Consider the following 19691-nt stretch of genomic DNA (forward strand, 5'->3'; position numbering starts at 1 on the left):
AAAAACATCTGTAACAATATTTATAACTAATGGAAGATGGAAGATTACCTCACTGTTAACTATTAAGAATAAATAAGGAATTGAAAAGTATTAAATTGAAATTGTGTAGGTACATAATAACAAAAAAAAGTATTGACAGCAAATATATAACTACTGTAGTTATATTATGTGTTGTTTTCTTAATTAAATCTCAATTTTTTATCAAAACACACACACTTATTTTTTTTTTCACTTGTAACGAACTATGATTATTAAAGTCTGATCGAATTTTATGATCCATAACCATCTAAAGCCGTCTAAATCCATAAAAACTTAATTCAATACTTAAAATTACTAGCCTAGTATATTTATCTAGGTCCCAGATCATTGCTATTCCTTAATATTTAATATTGGTACAAGTAATAAATCTTACAAATTACAATCAGTCGTCTAAATCTATAAAAACCTAATTCAATAAACACCCACACAAAACCAGCTTACAATTCCTAGCCTAGAATCTGTACCTAGAATCTAGGTCCGATCATCACTGACTCACACCGGTGCAACCCGTTCTCTATTCCTAGACATAGAAAGCACGTAATCAATTTCTATGTTGATACGTGAATCCTAAACTCGTTTGATTAAGGCCGGTTGCAGAGCTTCACCGACCATCAGTGCGTACGTCAGTCGCGCTTGTCATATGTATGGAAATTCGCGTGCATATGGTCGGTCTAGCTATGAACGGTTTTATGGATTTCCATAATTAGTTCTTATCAGCCCCTAAAAAATAAGACAGTTTACCAGACAAAACTAAAATGTCCCCTATTTGAGCACAAAAACACCCTGTTCATGACATCAATTAATAACATTAACAAAAACACCTATCCTTATTTCGCCCAAATACCCTTCATTCCGCATCATATTATAACCGTTTAAACGCTTTTTGCATCGACATACTAGTTCCCATTATTCATTAGGCAGGTTAACACAGAGCGAGCTGCCTCGCGAAGCATTGCTGCGCGGAGCTGCTCACCACGCTACACCGTGCCGTTTAATAATCCTTTACTCGACCGAGGAAAATAGTATCGCTTCAAACGATAAATGATGGTATGATTGGTTTGTACAAACACATCCCGCGCTACGCAACCTCGCACATCTCTGGTCGAAAAGCACCCTTACGCGAGTCCATTCTGAGCGAGCAGCCTCGCGAAGTCATTGCTGCACGAAGTAGCTCGATCAGTATGGATATGACCGCAGAAAGCGAGGCTGCTCGCTCTGTGTGGATCCGCCTTATGGACACCATTCGCCATTTTGAATAAAATATCACAACTCCATTTATGTAATACGCACGTGTAAATACTGAATAATGATGTTTGTTTTTGTTTACGTTACACTTACCGAAAATTGTACAAAAAGAGGTTTGCTTCTTGTAAATAAGGTTTGGGTCACTGCACTTATTAACCAGATTCGTATGTTTATTACTTTTTAAGGCTAATAATTATCATTGTAATTTATGTTTTTGATACGAATGATATATCATTTATAATGAATAATAAACTGAATTTCTTTTGAAAATTTCCAATGCTCATATGAAAATCGTGTCATCAGTTCCCGGGTATAACTAATTTAGTATCAAACTTCTTAACGTACCATCTATTTTCTACATATTGTTATTACTACACATAGATATACAATACATATTTAAAATTTATTTGTTAATGTAATGTAATCTTCTTATATATAAAAATGAATCGCAAAATGTGTTGGTAAGCGCATAGCTCGAGAACGGCTGAACCGATTTCGATAATTCTTTTTTTATTGTATTCCTTGAAGTACGAGGATGGTTCTTTTGTAGAGAAAACGAAAACGTGTACCACGGGCGAAGCCGGGGCGGACCGCTAGTTACCAATACAAAATAACGGTAAACAAATACAAAATGAATATATTTCCATCCACTAGTACTTCACAACTAAATTGCATTATATCTAAATCGATTATATCTCCAAATCGTATATAGAATCGATAATAACCCGTTCGGATATAAAATCGAGAGGTTATAAAAACAAACGATCATCTGTTCTCGACTCTTTGATCTGGAACAGATAAATCTGTATTTATGAATCATCTAATGCTGCGCGCAGATTATGGACTAGACGAACTAATTCAATATTCAAACTTAAATGTTTCAAATTAGATTTTAAAAACTATGACAAGTTTTTTTTTTGTGCGAAATAAGGATGGTTCCAATGACAGTGTATTCAATTTGAGAACACTATAGGGAACGTATTTAAGCCTGTATTATTACTGCAACAACAAATCCATACTAATATTATAAATGCGAAAGTAACTCAATCACGCCTAAACTACTGAACCAATTTTCATGAAATTTGGTATGGAGATATTTTGATACCCGAGAAAGGACATAGGCTACTTTTTATCCCGGGAAAATGACGCAATCCCGGATATCCCACGGGAACAGGAACTATGCGGGTTTTTTCTTTGACTGCGCGGGCAAAGCCGCGGGCGGAAACCTAGTATAAAATATAGTTTCGTAGATGTCTAGCTCTGAACCTAATAATGCGTTACAGATATGTTTGAAATAATTTGATCACAAAAATTACTTATTATTCATAACGGTGTATTATATTTTAAATTAAAGCATACAACGCTTAAGGAGTTTTAAAATAAAGATTGTACACATCAAGTGAATGAATATTCATCGAACTTCTTCACTCTAGTATAATGTGCACTCAGCATAATACTCTTCCGGATTCCTAAAGCAGAGTCAAAGCAGTCTATAAAATTATTTTCGCCTTTTTCTCATATAACCTCAAAGTAGGTTAAATAACTTCTATTTGTCTGCGGGTGGTCCCTCGAGTTTATAAAATAACGACATCAATACTTTGTGCAAACAACCTTATATTTTGTTTTTGGGGCGATGGTATTATTATGCGGGCAGAGAACATTGAAATATAAACAACACAAGTTTATCTTGTACCTTAAAAGGATTATATTATTCACTACGAACTACGCTGCGTGTTTTCAATTATAGTTGTTTTGTTATTCGTCTTTATGCATAACAATTTACATAGGAGAATTTTAAAAGTTAAAACCACCAATAGAATCAAAACAGTTTTTTATGCGTGAATCATTTTTGTCCGTCTATTTGTTCCGGCTTATCTCTGGAATGACCGGACCGACTATGTAATAAGGAGTAATTTATGATTATTTATATTCTGATATTTCATTAGGATTTGGTGAAACCGCGGGTCGCAGCTAGTATCACATAAACTTAATTCCATTTAAAAGCTTTCCAAAGGAAGAAAACCTTCTGACCCATTAAAACTTCCACCTAATTAGGTAAACGCTACAGCACTCTATTAGGTATAGCGGCTAGATCCAAATCATCAAGTCATACAAACATTTGAATTGACCACAATAGCTTGTCAAATGTTTTGTTACACGTCCTGCCGCTATTGTCACCCATTTGGTGTTGACACGCTTCTGGCGACAATGGATTTGTTACTGTACTTGATAATCATTTATGGGTTCCATGTTGGTGCGCTCTTTAATAATATGATCCTTTTTTGTCTTTGTACGGAATTTCTCTATACTTTTGGCGATTTTAGACTATTGGTTTTCTCTTATATCCTTCAAATAATTGTTTTGATATGTTACGTTCCGTCTATAGCAACAAATAGTCAAGAAATAAAGCTATTAAAATAGAATTTAACGAGATGTAGATACCAAGAATGTGGAAATCGTCGTAGTCTCGAATAGTGTTCGTAAGTTTGGTAAATATGATTTTATGATAGAGATCACCTTTTCACTTGATTCCTCGTCCTATAATTACCTATAACCATCATATGAAGACGAAACGGAGGGCTACTAGTTATCAGCAACAAACCAAACGCAGCTATCAGCAAAACCACATATCTACCTAGTACCTACTCCACAAAATTCGCACACTGATAAGTGATTTAAACCCAATATAATTTACATTATGTGACTTCCCATTCACTCAAATGTACGTAATGAAGAATCCCACGAGTGCTCCGCCATTTTAATTCGCTTCCATTTATTTCGATATCAATTTTTCCGGCACGACGCGTCGCCGGCCCGCCCGCTTGTATTCATATTTTTATATTTAATTACTCGACTGTACATTTCAACGTGCACATGTGAAAATGGAACGCCTTTTCAATTTATCCTACTAAAATATTAACCGGTGTGCGAGGTGTGTTCAATGTTCATGTCTATTATACAGGCTATATATCATTACGCTTAGACCAACAGGAGCGGTCAGCGGAACCACGCGGGTGAAACCGCGAAGCGCAGCTAGTAAATAATAAGATAGCCAAACATCATGAATCGATAAGCAAATCAGCTGTGAAGAACTAGTATAAGTTCTTCTATTTCTCAAATTGGAACATACCAACCAAAAACCCTGAAAACTTAATATACAAAACAGTACGCACAAGCGCACACCGCTTAGCAGCCTATATCATTTAGCAGGCATTAGGGAACCGGGAACAGGACTTCCTCCGAACCCTCAGTCCTATATAAGACCAGATTCTCAACCGGTTCACGCGGGAACATTGCGTGAAACAAATCCATGCCTTGGTTCCTGAGGAAGCGCCCAATCAAACCGGCACACTTGGCTAATTGAATAATCTGCATACTAGACGTCCAATTATTCTAGAATATCTCCCCTATCCGATAACCTGGCCTTGAGCCGATTTCGGATGAAAATGTTAAAGCTAGTATTAATTAAACTTTATTGAAATATTTGAGCGTCAATGTTAACAGTATTTACTTTGAGAGTGAAATAAATTTTAACTCGCTTAAGTTTCCCGATATATACCCAGTGCGTAGAGCCCGCCATAATCTTTTATGGAAGGAACTAGCCTTCCGCCCCCGGCTTAGCTCACGTACCTACTTTACGTTATCGCCAGCCAGTCATTTTCCATACAATTTTTCATTCTATATTTTACCTCAATATGTTCAATTCTTTAAATGTGGTTATCTGTTTCTTACTTGTATTATGTCATAATTCATGTAATTGAGCTAATTTATGAGAATAAGATAAATAGTACCTATTTCATGTGCATTAGGTTAAACCAAATCACTAAATAAGGATGAGAACAATACTCGTAGAAGCATACATTCAAAAGTTTTGAACGTGATTCTTATAAGCTGTTTATAATAAAACTAAAGATCATGTTAAATACCCAACTTAAGTTTACACCATCTAAAACTATACATTCCACATAAATTCAAACCGATCCCAAACAACCAAAACGAAACATACAAACGACGTTAAAACCAAGCCCGTCTTTAATTAAAACAGTACTATATTTCAGCATGAATAGCTCACGGGTTTTCCTGTCCGACGCATGCGTACTCCGGCGAAGGAACTATGTCAAACATGGCTTAAATTTATGAACGTTAAAATGTGCAGCTTCACGTAAATCGTAAGCGTCGAGTGCTGAATAGAATTAAGGGATTAAGATGTGGGAATTTGGGCACCAAATGGACCAGCGTGTGTGGTCAAATTAAATGGCCAATCCTGGGTGTGTGGTAGTCAAAATGGAGATTATTTTATCCTTTTCCGCCATACTAGAACATAAATTACGAGCATTCTGATTGTACGCGTACAAACTGACTGTGGATTACTTAAAAAGTATATATGAGTTGCTTATGTATGTTTCGACATAAAGAAAGAGAATGCAAACAATTTAAGCTATCATAGTTAAATGCGGACACGACTATACAGAAATAATTATATACAAAGAATTCATACAATACCATTCAAATTATTCGCAGTGGAAATATGATCGATAGGAATTAATTCAGGCTGTTTTGCATGACCTAATTTCTACAATAGTACGCAATTAAAAAGCGAAGGAAGCCTATTTCATAATTTCCTCGTATAGCTCCAAATCACGTAACAGTTGTTTTCAATGCAGAGATAATATCAAGTCAAAAGAGATCTAAAGTGAAGTGATCTGAATAATGATTCTGAAAACGAAATTATGACATCAAAAGTGGGACTCATTTATCAGCATTCCTCATCTTATTAAAGCAGAATTACAGCACTTAAGCCAACAAGAGCGAAGTTTTTATAATGTTCTCGCTATTCTGGAAATCTCCACGGCTTCTTAATCCCTAAAGTGGAACGCTTGTTGAGCGACACAGACAACTTAGAGAAGAATAAGCCACCTACTCCCTACTAAAATAGCCAAGATTCCAATAATATATCAAATCTCCCAACAAATACATCCTTTGAGCTTTAAATATTATGTGCATATATGAGCTTTTTGAAATTCTCTTGTTATAAATTTATTACATCTAAAATCTGAAAAATATCTAACCATACATTCTTTGATAAACGCAATACGCGTAGGTAAAGAGTAAAGAGATCGCATGTACTTTTGAGTACCTCTATGTCTTTACCTACATCTATTTCTCACTACCACAAACATCACCTAACTTTCAATGACAAATCTCACAGCTGCAAGCCAATCGATAGTGCATCGTACTACCCGATAGCCACTATGCTCCCACGTGGTGAATGAAGCACGTGGGGTGCGGCCGCTCGATACAGCGGAGGCTGCGCGCTGCGTCGCCCGGCGTCTTGTTTGTTAGGGCTGTCACTTTAAACTTTTTATTGTGAAATTTTAAAGTTGCGTCCTATGCTGATATGAAGTGGGAGTATCGTTTATATCATGAATAATCTAGTAGATATTGAATTAGTATTTCGTTGCACTGTGGATATCTTATCTGATGTGAATTTTAATTTTTCTTTCAAATCATCATAATAAAACATCAGTCTTATAAAGCTTTACCTGAGACTATTTTCATATAACAACTCCATTGAAAAATAAGTAGCTAGCAAGCTATTAAAGTAGCTTTGGATTGTCTATACATCCTTAGAAACAATTTCAGAACATTCAACCGACTAGACCAATTAACCACACGCGCAACCCTACTAACGGCCAATCACAGTTGACCCCCCGCGCTCTCATATCTAATGAAACATTCGAGCACTACTTAAAAGCCCGGAGCTCAAGCAAAGTGGATAAGCAACGTTTATGCACAGATACAAATTACGATACTCAAGCCCCGGTGATATATAAATATGACGGATTTAACAGATACCAGCTAACGTCGGCATCCATCACGTCGTGACGGGGAGACGATAAAGAAATAACAAGTAGATGTGTTCAACGCTCATAAACAAACGATAAATCATAAGCGCTGTAAGCGGAATAAACGTAAAGCTTACTCTTCCTGTACCACAGTACCTACTCTCTAATCTATGAATTGCAAATTTTAATGGATCGGGAAATGTAACCACAACCTCAAGACTTAAAAGCTCCTCTTATTAAACCAGCATTATAAAAATGTAATAAAACTGCTCGAACAAACGGCTATTCAATATTCAGTCAGCATAAAGCGCTGCAGCGATCGACCAATTGCATAGCTCTCCAAACAAATATCTGTAAAGCGTCTCAGCGCATCAATTGTGCTCGTCAGTCTAAATGTAACAAACACAAGAATCTCGAGTTAATCTGATCGCGGTGGCAAAAAGAGCAAAGACGGAACATGTACGGAGCCGTCCAATAAAGCACGTTGTTTATGGCCGCGTCACTGCATTACAGTGCTGACTTGCGACATAAATAGTGAGATGCGGACGATATTCAAATTCTAATATTTTCCATTCGCCGACCGCTACACGACGTAAGGTGTTTTTATATATGCAATTATCCTTTTTTGCAGGTATTTTTAACATATTTGATATGAGTGCAAAATAAAATAATACCTGTAAACATAACTTTATTTCAAGATGAATTTATCCTTGCAGTGTCAATAAGAAAACTAATTTGTAAAAAGGACATCCTAAGCGTCTACTTTATTAGAAAACCAAGAATGTCTAAGTAATGAAATTAAAAGAATTGCAAGAGCTAGTTGCACCACTGATTAAATTGCTCAGTGCTATTGCAACTAATCCAGACACTTTAGTAAAAAACTACCGCAACCATGATTCCACTAGAATTTAATGTTCACAGTAACCCTTCACCGAGAAAATTTTAGATATGTAGACTTAGAAAGTAATTTTGATAAAAAACGATGACTTGCCTGAACATTACGATAATCATTGAATTATTTTAACAGATGCTGATATAAACGGAGCCGACAAGCCGGGATTATGAACTTTCCTCTGGAATCATTAAACAGCTATAATCTGTACATTTTAATAAAACTAGATATCAAAATCCGTCACGCAGCAGACCTTAACATACATAAGCACATAAAGACAGACAGCGGTAAGCAAATTTGTTTTATAACCTACTAATATAAGTGTGATAGTGATGACTTGTGTCTGAAAACAACAATATAACTAACACGGCTATAAATATAATTAAAAGAATTGCCCCAAACGTTGTATAACATCGCACTTGAAACTCGAAACTCATCGTAACATTTAATTTATCTTCAATTGACTTCGCACTTGAAAATTCGAGATGAACACTTGTAAAATGTATCGTAACACCAATTTCACAATAAATATTGACAAATACGAAAACAATCAGTGAGTTTCAAAACGAATTTTGTGTTTGATTTTATGCGAGTAAAAAAACTGGCATAAAATTATATTTAGATTTTTAATGTGTCGCTTAAGTGTTCGAATATTATTCCTCATAATATTTAATTCCTCGTAATAATATCACTACATAGTATAATCCTAGTATGTCCCTAATCGTAATTTTAAAAATTTAATACTACGCAACGGATTTTGATGCGTTTTTAACAGATAGTGATTCTCGATGAACATTTTAGTATAGATGATTAGGTTTCAGACAGAGCGGGCGAAGCCGCGGACGGAAAGCTAGTAATGAATAAATCATGTTTAAATACCCATTGAGCCCCGAACGGCCCGATCGGGCCACGACACAATAGATTTTCTATTGTGTCTGTGATTCCGGGGCCTGAGTTATTAATTTCTAAAAATATAGATCTTATTCAAAAATGTATATTGTATGCTTCCGGATCATTATAGTCGTCCTTCCTACATAATAATTCAAACTCAAATCTGAACTGTTAACTACAAAAGCCACTGATGTACTATTACATCATCAATCATGATTCAAACATCTGTATAAATACACATACAAACACAATTTAAGCAGCAACTGTTATTTTCATCGAAGGATGATTATAACAATTATTAATTTGGATTTTTTAGCGTCGTAGGAATTAGTAAATACAAATAGTAATGTATTGAAATAACTGCAATTTGTATAAAATACTAAACAAGTGCAAATAACACGAAATAACGTAAAGAAACAAAAACCTTTAACTTTAATAACTTTAACTTTAATAACTTTATTGACATAAATAAATAGGTACAGCTTATATATGAATCCATAGGCTCCTGAATTAGTTAAATACTGTGTCTCACCTCAAACCTCTAGTAAACTTACGAAACAAGCTAAGCCTACTTCGCGTCTAACACTCTATTTTCTGGTCTTAACAGGAGCTCAGGGAAAGCTATCCCATCTGATCATTGCGGTGTTAAACCTTCTTTATAAGCCACGCGTGTCACAGAAAATTCTACAGAAAAGTATGGAAGAGATTAACCTTGGGTATCTTCAGTACAATATTGGCAATATTGTTCTTGTTATGTTACAAAAAAGATCGTGTGTGCCGAACACACGTGTCAAAATTGAAACTTAGGCAAGATTCAAAGATACCAAAATCGTCGCTTACTTAAGTTTCACTTCAAAAATCATTGTTGGTAGTCTACCTTCATTTGCGTTGGTGGTGGCTACAAAGTAACCTACATGCTACCTGCATGCTGCTCTGTATAGAAAAGTCTTTCCTCTCAACCATTTTTGGAAAGAGTAACAAACAACCGTCCATCTATCTAGCATAAACATTCACGTTATAACAACAGAATTTAAAAGATCAAACGCATATCTAAACATGATGAAGCAAAATCGTAAATAGAAAACATTTTTAAATAGTCTAGTACATTTTTATTGGAATTATCTGAACCTGCTACAGGGACAATTCCTCTACATAGTAAATACATTACAATACACACATTTCTCAGGAATACGACCCATTTTACACGAACTTATGTATTATGTCAGCTCAAATGGTGTTTAGAGATCAACCACTTTAGTGTTTATTCATAATCAGATGCTCAATTTTGCTTTGAATAGAAACTGATTTATGAAAATATGGTGTTTTCGGACCTAATTTAGAATCTTTAGTAAATATCTATAAAAATGGTATTTATATCGTTCTTTTTTGTATTATTATACTTACTAAGTTTAACGTCAGTGAAAGAACGGTTTACCGTCCTGGTAGTCTTTACTCTTTAGACTACCAGTAACCAGACAGTCCTCATTGTAATAGTAAATAATTCATGTTCTCCTTCAATTAAGCAATCTCCATTTAAAAGCTTTTAACTTCGTCTAGTTGCAAGAATAAATATTTGAGTTTGAGTTAATTACTGTGATCAAATCTGTACGTAAGTATAGTGGCACTTAAAGTTAGTTCACGACGTAAAGAAGTTTAAAACATCCGGAGTTAGGTAGACGGATTACAGGGATTCCAGAATTTTCCAGGAAACAAATTAACCCAATTCGAGTCTGAACAATTCCTCGTAGTGTGCAACTAACAGTTTTAATAAGAGGAAAAATACATTTATAAAAGCTTACTTTTGATTCGCATGCGAATTAAAGATATTGTGTGAGTGGTATCCCATATTACATAAAGTATCCACTATATTCATCATTTTTAGAATCACAACGCAACAAAAAGTTACTTACGTTTACTTCCAGAGTTAGCATCAATTTTTCTCAAGCAAAACTTAACTGAATACAATATGTACATACGCAATACGTATGAAATACGAGTAAAACGTAAAAACAGACCTACTTCTCAACATTTTATACAGATATCTGAAGTAAAGCATAAAATATAAAATCCAAATGGCCACCCATCACACACACACGTCAACTCAAATCACATATTCAAGTGGAACCAGATTTTTATGTCCTAAACTACAAACACCGTTACTGTGACAAGAAACTGGGTTAGATCTATTTTATAGGAATTAAGATTACTCGACTTTAACGACCGATTTTATGGACTTCGTTCCTTTGCTTTTACTATTTTATTATTCTTTTGTTCAGTGATTGTATTACCTGATAATATCGACACCCCATCCTAAATAAACAACAACAGATTCTTGATTTCTTATTTTTTATCAAATTAAAATAGTATTGGATTACAATAGTTTTTTTATTATGCTTGTTACCTTTTGCCTTAGTCATCTGGAAGAGATCACTTGTAAGTGATAAGACCGCCGAATAATGTTCTTATTTCCCTAAATTGAGTCAAATAAATGATCATTCTTTCTTTAAAAAGTTTCTATGTGTACAGCTGTTTTGAAATTTTTAGTAAAAATAAATAGTCAATACTCTACTACTGCAAATTTTTATTCACATACGTATATTTGTAACACAAATACAGCGTTTTACATTTTAACATCACAACTTCGCAGAATCGGTTTTATATGGTGATTTTATGTACACCATAAATTTTATTTCTATTTATTAGAATTCTAAGTATATGTTATAACAGTTGGAGATAATGTGAATACAAATGTCTTGTTTACATTGTAACTAAAGCGCTTAGATTAAAATAAATATTATCCAATTGATGAATAAAACATACAACATCGTTTGTTGTTTTCAAGTTTTGGGAAATCATCATTATCTTCACAACACAGTTAATCATTAAAACTAAATTTCAATGAATCTCTTGTTATCCTTACAAAATTAAACTATCTACCCATCGAGGCTAATCAAAAACGAATTGTACTCTATATTTAAAGAAGAGTACTTATAGAAAAAAAAATTGGCTGTCTGTAAAGTCGGTTTACTGACGATAGTTGAACGTGACAACGTGCGATTGTGCTTCTTTCTCGCTCGTTCCGCGCTCTCGCTTGCACTTCAAGCCTTACATGGAACGCCTCATAGCGAGGTAACGCCGCATGAGTCATGTTTTTTCGTGCGTGCAGCCGGCTCTATCGAATTATAAGACGTTGTCACGTCAAGAACTTTAGTCAGTAGTCATCACATATACTATCACTAAACTACAACTTACATTCAGCTGCGACTATTATTAAAATAACAGTCCGCCCTGGCTTCTCCCGTGGTACACATTATGAGAACCTATGAGTGCTATAAGCTACAACTAAACATACTCTGCAGCTTTACATAATTAGTGTAGGCATACTTTTTGAGACAACAAGCATATTTTATCAATTAATTAAACTACTGCGTGCTAGAGAACTCTGTACTTTTCCTACCTACCATTTTCCACACGTGACCCAACGCATTTTTACCTCTCCTATTCTCCCCATATTCTGCAACCCAATTCCCTCATTTCCCCAGATTCCAGAGCACCAACACAATAAAAGCCTTATCCATTGTGCTACGGACCCAGTTGGCACACTTTCCCTGTTTACCCGTGTTTGCTCGCATTTTGTTTTGTGTTACTTTTGGCGAATTGAGGATTTACTGGCACTGACAATCTGAATAGTTTATCTGGGCTGTGTTTATAAAAGGGCTGGTTTTTAAACATTTTTGTAAAGGTATATTTTACGGATGGTGAACAAACTGTATTGTTGTGTGCATTTATTTGTATACGTTGAAATCTAATATATCTAATATCTAATATCTAATATCTAATATATTATAAAGGCGAAAGTTTGTAAGGATGTATGGATGTATGGATGTATGGAATATGGATGTTTGTTACTCTTTCACGTAAAAACTGCTGAACCGATTACAATGAAATTTAGCACACATATAGAGGGTAACTTGGATTAACACATAGGATAGTTTTTATCCCGGAAATCCCACGGGAACGGGAACTATGCGGGTTTTCCTTTGAAAACGCGGGCGAAGCCGCGGGCGGAAATCTAGTGTTTAAATAAACTTTCCATTTTAAATAATAGGCAATTCAGAAAGTGATCATTATATGTATTAAGATAATTGGACTGTTTTACTACGGAGATAAAACTTATTATTAATAGCGAACCAAATAGTGAAATGTTAGAACAAAAAGATACATTTCAACTACCTAAAACAATCGACGCTATACACCAAAGAAAATTAATTAAAATCGCGTTAAACTCCCAACAGGAACACGTAACGAGCGCCGAAATCAAACGCAATAAATATTAATTTCTCAAGTTCGTTTATTACATCTCCGATAAAGTCAACATAAAATGAATGCCAGAGTTGGCAATCAACCGCTGAAATCAAGTAGGCCATGGCGGAACGTGACTCCATCGAGATATCGGGAACACGTCGCTGTATTTGATAATAAAGGAAATAAATTTCCGATTGGAGATTTAAAGGATTATGAAAAAGATGGGGAAAATATTGAGCGGAAAAATGGTTCGGATGCTTGCCTCGCGTAGTAAGTAGATTAGATAAATTGCAATATAGTGCCGGCGCTTTTTGCATTTTTAAAGAATAGCTTTGATGTTGAATCATAAATAATATGTATTACTCAATGCATTAATATGTGTACAACTGTATCACAGTACTTATTGTAAACAGTAATCTAGGTATGTCATCATTTATGCCAGTAGTTTTAAATACACATCTCTCTGTTTTTTTAAATTACCTTTAAAACATTACGTTAATCTACCCAACTCATTAAGATATATACTTTCGAGCACAACATAATAAAGATGTGATAAATCTGAAAAACAATTTAAACAAACTGGAATCCAATAATAAATAAAAATGCAATATCGAAACGATACCAGTAAAAGGCTCAAAGGCAATAAATTGGAACACATCGCTGAGGCCAAATCTGACTCATTTTATGACTCAGTATTCACACGGGAACCTGACATTTAATAATGTGCATACATTTCGATTATTATGTGTAAACAGTAAGTTACAAAAGGGTGGAAAAAGTGTTATGCTCAAGTTATTTAAGGACCAAAACTCTACCCTGGAGTACTCCTAGCTTATGAAACTATCCGAGGCGCTAACAAATATAACTATACACATAAATTATAAAAGCAAAACGTTTTGTTGAAGAGAACTAGACAAAAATAACACAATCCCCCTTTTAATTATCCAAAAAGCTAATATATACGCAACCTGCAGTAACAAAGGTATTATATTGAGGAAAGCGTTCAGAAACATCCAATTTATTTAGAGCTGTTTAAACAGGGTCCAATACAGAGGCTTTTCATTAATCAGTCACTCAACAGCAGCAGTTTCATAAATCTGTGTCCGAAAATCACAATGACAGTCCAGTTCAAAGTTTGGCCTAGATCACGGCATGCAGTTTTAATTTCTCTCCATTACGACCAACGACACAGTAATTGACACGTAAAATATGCTCGTGTCACTGGCAGGTTACTATTTGCACTCTTTTGTACTTCTACTATGCTGTGTCCTTTGTCCTCCAGAATCGGGGTCAAATTCGCAATTCCCGTTTAATTCAAAACATAATTATGCACGGATTACACACAAAACGAAAAGAGAAAGTATACTAAGTTTGTGACCGTATTTCTGGGATTGCAATTAAGATAATTTGAATTTGTTTTTTATTTATCGTCGCTGCGTATTTTATTCGACCCTCTTACAGCTCCACGCGATTAACTGAGAAAAATACCTCTCTCAATAAATAATATATGCACAAACATTTTTACAAAAAGTAAATCACAGAATAACATGACTTGATTTTTTTACAAAAGAAAAATAATTCTTAAATAATAAATGCCTATCACTTATCTCATCGTCCAATTTCAAAGCAAACGCAGGTTGATGAACGATCTTGCCGCAAAAAATAGACACATTCCTTTTCATATGTTCGACATATGGCTAGAGAACTGACCGGAATATGGGTTTAAGTACCTTTTGAGCCGAAAACATATTCAGCAATTAGCCACGCATTTTGTCACTTCACAGCCACATAATATATATGGTTTTGCTCATAAATAACTGTTGCATAGTTCCCTTTAGTATTCTTAACGCGTTTTAAAATCTACGTTTACAATTTTTCCTACTTCATCATCGATTACTCGCATAGTTCGAAAGCTTTCTGGTCTACAAAACAAGCCTTCTTCAATATAATGCATAATATCGCGTAAATTCGTTCGGCCAGTCACCCGGTCTACAAACCTTTATCTTGATCTCTTGAGAGCCTGCTTTGTCCACCACCTCGCATATAACACGTAACCACTACGGATGATGGATTTTCTCGACCTACTTGAGACATTTTAATTTTGCACTACACGTTTGTCCTAATTACTTTGGAGCTAACGTTGCAAGTTCTTAAAGACCTACTTAGCCAAGTAAGTCGTCTAATATGAATGGAAGCACATTTTATATCCTAATTTAGTCAAGGTAATAACGTTTTACTGCGCTCTCGATATCTTAGTTCAATTTTATGGTCCGATTGCAAATCTATGCCTATAATATCTATGTCCTGGATGTTAGCACTCAAAACGTATTGGGCATAACCACCTCACAGCTGACCCTCTATGAAATATGACACACAAATTGACCATTTGTTTTGAAAGTAGGCCGTCAATTTAGATAATTCTAGCTGCAAGAGTGGGCTGAAGATATTTGATTTCATGGAATGACATCATTTTATCAATTTATAACATGCTGAAACATTAAGGCAATAGGTTCATGAAATGGACGGCAAAATAATTAAACTATTTGCAGTATATTATCTATGCACTTCGTGAATTTAACTACCAGTTTTATCAGTTATATTACTCCGTTTTTAATTTAATCACACATTCCTCTGTCATGATTGTATAAAAAAATATAAGAAGCTAGGAATGTAATAGTTATAATCATGACTGCAATCATGCGAATCTCATATTTCGAACCAACTCAAATAACTTGCAACCGATTAGTTTTCCCTATTGAATATAGCACCAACAATAGTTACCATAAATTTTCTCCACTCCTTTCTCCTTCAACATGAATGTTACAAAGCCTACGTATTGTCAAGTATTTTCAAAATTACCAGTATCTAGCCACTAACTGCCAGCCGTGCTTGAGTGCTTGTCTGAGTGCTCCAGCGCTAAGGGAATTTCGAAATAAATAGCCAATCCATTAAAATACCGAGAGGATAGCTAACAAAGACGAATTGATGGAAAATTACACAAAAGATGCGACGGTAATGTATAGTTTGTCCAGTACGTTTTACAGCCATAATATTATGTTGTAGCTTGTAGTGTAGGTGAAGTTTGTTTCAATTTTCTTCTTCTTTAGCTGCGAGTTGTTTTTTTTTTTATTAAATTGAGGATATTTTCGAATATATCGTGCAAAGCTATCTTTTTCCAAACTTAGCGCGGCTTAGTATTATAAATGAAAAATAAAACATAGAAGGGGTGTATGAGAACAATAACAATATTTTTAGTCCATGACACCAAAATTGCGCAACAGCATTATCATGATACGGAATTCCATTACTAATTGATTGTCCTTCATATACTCGACATTTGATTGAGCCATTTAAGAAGAGGCGAAGGAAATAATTCGTAAAGTAATGTTCATGATTCAAATCGTCTATATATATGTCTAGTTTACTTTTCTTCTTCTAAAGATTACAAAGGTAGTTAGGGCAATATAAGCATTTAATTAAAATCATATCCTTTTACATTACTGACTACTAATTTACCGTAATTTCTCTTGCAGCTCAACCGACGTTATGTGCATGACAAATACTTATAATTAAAGATAACGTTGAAAGCACATACGACCAGATTCAACCCGTTTTGATAAATTAATATCGCATTTATACAATCTTAAAGCTTTCCACATGAAGAGAAATTAAGCGGAACACACAGAGCGAGCAGCCTCGCGAGCAATTCCTGGTCAGGACGTGTCTCGGTCGAGGAAATCGCGCGTGCCTTTTTTATCGTTGGAAAATGCATTTACGCATCACCCTCCACAGTTTGATACTGCTTAATGTGGTTTGTGAGGCTCACATGAAGCCCTACCTACTAAAAACCCACACTCATTCGCCAACAATGGAGCTAGAAATCGCCTATGTCGCAATTAGTAGACAAGCGCGGTACAGCAGTAGCTTCGCGAGGATGCTCGCAGTGTGAACCCGTCTATTCACGATCGATGTCACAGGACTGTGATAAATTAAACCATGCAATTCGCATTTTATTACTAAGTGAATTCCCGTGTTCTCTAGTGGAGATGGCAGAGGAAAGAAATTAATAATTAGAAAACTTTGCATTTGTAGGAAGCTAGACAAATTGTGGTTATGTTTAAACATAATGTCCATCGTCATAATTAATTATAATGTGCATGTTGATAATTGCATAGGTATTGGCTATGTTTATAACTTTGAAAACTACCTTCAAGCGTAGGTGTTTTATGTATGAAAACCAAATATATAGCAACGTTTTGAAGATTTATTATTTTCACTATTTACTCATTATTTAGCCAGTTATTCTATTTTAACATTTCTAACAGTTATTACTACGTATTTGAGCATTCTATCACTTTAAAAACTGTTCGCCCTGTCTTTACCTCAATAATTACCCTATATCCAACAAAATAATCCCTACATACATAGAAACTTCACCTAATATAGCAAAGTCCACATTACAAAACACTACATATCAACGGGAACATTTTAATCGCCCCTCACATTATTCCATCAAAATATCAATTAAGGCGTTACCCGGCAATTTCGACTATGTTCAACCTCTATAAAGTCTGGTACAACATAAAGCACAATACCGAAAAAAATATATAAAATAGGATGGTCTTTGATCTTTAATTGCTCGCGAGGACTTTTTTCCAAAGTTAATAGATTTCTAGAAAAAAAATGTGCCGTGGTCATCGATTTTTCCGCAAATACTCTATAAACTTCGTAACCTGCTGACTTAGAGCTCTGAAAATTTTATGTTTAATAAATTATCAGTTACACAACAGTCCCTGACGAGGATTTTTTGTTTCACTGATTGGTATCTTTTTAAATACAAAATGCGAGGAAAAAAGAAGGTGCAGCGGGAGAGGTTTGAGATCCGTTAAGTATGGTCAAGGTTATTAGCGCATGTATAAGCCTTAAGGCTATCAGCCGAAGAGTTCGCGTCGAGGTGTTAATTTCGCCGTAAATGCGTGAGTTTGATGTGGTTTGGCCACTAAACGCGAAATATATTAATAAAATTACAAAATAACAATTCATCTGTCTTTAACTAAAAAGAGAATTTTAGAAAGAAGAAAACTTAAGGTAGGCAGAGGATAGTAACGATGATAGGTTGGATTACAAGATCCAGAATAATATTGCATAAGTTTTTTTTTTATGGTAGTGTAAATTTTGACAAGTCTTTTAATAATATTTGGCACTCCTTTTTATTGTAAAACTTGCTTAATTTCAAACTCGAAACCAAATGCCTTAAAATGTTAAAATTCCTGTTTGTTGTTGTGTTTAACCAATCTTTTACAGTATTCTTAATGGCTTACTATCAAAACCATTGCACCACTTTTTATTTATACTTGTCATCCTTATCACAAGTTCAATGGGGTCATGGTTTCCAAGTTCAAAGCTCTCACAGTGATCCAGGATGTATTGATTAACTTAATATGGGTGGCCTTCGAAAATAATAAAGTGCGTTCCCTTCATTTCAATATCCTTCCTTTGACGAGGCAGTTTGTGTTGCATTCTTTTGTTTTTATAACTATTGCAGCAGGGAACAACTTTTACCCACGTATATTCAACAAATAGATTAGTGTAAACTATTTGCGAAAGGAAATCTGAACAAATAAAGTGAAATTCATCTTTTTTGCTTTGATTACATTCCTACTTCATTACTTCAACCTTTTTTTCCCTTCTGTAACAATAACTAGCAGACATTCCCTATAATCGTATCGCTCGTTTAGCAGCTCCCCGCACGTCCGTCAGCAATCAAAACACATTAGCCACTGAAACACGGTAATGCGTACCAATGTCACGTTGTGTCGGGTTACATGACTCCATTAATGGTACTAGCGAACTGTGTTACCAGCGTATAAATTGTAAAGTTTCTTTTAAATAAATGTGAAGTAACGAAGGAGTTTTCTTAAGAGCAGAGACATAAGTAAAGGTAATGTACTAATGTAGCCTTTTAAGGGCCTTGAAGCAACCTACTAACCCAAGCAACTGCCAAAGGACTTCTTTCTTTTTTAATTTGTATGGATACAAGGTACTTTTGGATACTAAAGATAGGGCATGCAGAATATGCATTTATTTTTCGTATTATTTTTTGCTCGAAAATTTACAATATTGATCCACTTCCTTTTCAATCTTGAGACACAGCAGCTTCTTTCCAAACTTGCATCAATATTATACAATTCCCATAACTGTTTTAAATTTTAATATGTATAACTTGTATACGGAACTTTTAAGATCTCCTTTATTCCTTCTCCTTTATTTGAAACATCACATTCACCTCTCCTGGCACAGTGCAATAAATTAAATGCAATCGATAATATATTACCAAAACAACGACTTGTTAAATATACCACACATTCACACATCTATAAATAGTTTTGGCACAGTTATCTGCTATCGTACATCTAAGGTCCTTGAGTTTTTGTTGGGTATTTTTTTATTGGCAAAGGGACAGCGTTCTGATT

General features: G+C 34.8%; 1 protein-coding gene across 1 annotated transcript in view; it reads right to left on the minus strand.

The window, feature by feature from the left end:
* The window catches only part of tty (tweety), a 60677-nt gene that overhangs the window by 12509 nt on the left and 28477 nt on the right, over nt 1-19691 (minus strand). The gene's annotated exons all lie outside the window — the stretch shown is intronic.

Source organism: Colias philodice, chromosome 8, assembly GCF_061535455.1.
Source record: "Colias philodice isolate Cphi_HAF_F1 chromosome 8, ilColPhil1 Martin Lab GWU primary, whole genome shotgun sequence".
NCBI classification, from domain to species: Eukaryota; Metazoa; Arthropoda; class Insecta; order Lepidoptera; family Pieridae; genus Colias; species Colias philodice.